This window comes from Pteropus vampyrus, unplaced genomic scaffold, assembly GCF_000151845.1.
Source record: "Pteropus vampyrus isolate Shadow unplaced genomic scaffold, Pvam_2.0 Scaffold190, whole genome shotgun sequence".
NCBI classification, from domain to species: domain Eukaryota; kingdom Metazoa; phylum Chordata; class Mammalia; order Chiroptera; family Pteropodidae; genus Pteropus; species Pteropus vampyrus.
In genome coordinates, this window is record NW_011888971.1 from 591,714 (window position 1) to 592,937 (window position 1,224).

Below are 1,224 nucleotides of genomic sequence, written 5' to 3' on the forward strand. Positions count from 1 at the left end.
ATCACTGGTCTCCATCAGTAGATGAATGGAGAACAAATTTTGGTATCATCCCACCATAAATAGGCACAAGTGTGTAAGAGGAATGACAAAAGGTCCCATTCCACTTATACGAAGTTGTGCACAAGCAAAACTGACTAGGACACACATCTGAACAACGTTTGCCAAGTTAGATGGAGCAGAAATATCGAGAAATCCTTCTTTGGTGCGATGCGTACTCTCCATTGTGATAGGGGTTAGTGTTATAGATTTACATTTGGGAAAAAACTCATCCAAAGTAAATTTATTACTTGTGTGTTTTATCGTGTATAAATTTTACGTAATATCTGTAAACAAATATCTAGTTAGCAGGATAAATGTTTAAATACTTCGCAGTTGTGTACTGATGTCTGCAATTAACTTAGGAGCGTTTCAAAAACAGGATTCTGATGAATATATCAATAGTGACATAGACGTGTGATAAAGCAAGTATATAAAATGATAATGATAAAAGATAGGTGGTAGATATTTGGGTATTCATTGAAAACATCTTTTAATTTTCTGTGTTTTTAAAACAATTCATAATAAAATCTTGAAAAATTATAATTCTTTCCACAGACATCACTTTTCCACCAAAACAGAAAATAGGCTATGCATATATTGCTTTAAATCAGTTTAGTCCATCTTAGTAAGTTCGCCGAGTCCATTGTTAGTCATTTTATATTTCCATATTTAAATCGATACCTTTTCCTGTTTCACCTTACTGCTTCAATTCGACAATGAAAGCGTGTGCTCTTAAAGATTCCAACATGTCAACAGACTTCGGACAAGCGAACTTGACTGTTTGGAAGGCTGTCCTTACTGACGGACCTGTGTTTGTGTGTAGTGTGCATATGGGGGGCCTATGAACCTCAATGAGTCACCACCAGGAGGCACGTTCTAATAACTGCCGTTAAGGGAGCGAAGGGTTCTAGGGTCTGCTCCCAGCAGCTTCCTTATTCCCTCTGGGGTCTCAGCTAAGATTTTTAAACTCCAAGGCTATTTCCCTCCCGGAATACTGTGAGATCACTCATGTAATGCAGTTACACTATATATTTTCTCCATCTTATCTTCCCAGCCGGCACGCAGGGCGTGCACCCTTGCAATCAAACTGAATAGTTTGACACAACTGAACAGAAAAGGTACTTTTTAAGGAATACTTTTTGAAGTTGAGTCGAGGTGGCAAGTTCTAAGAAGGACAGTCCAAGA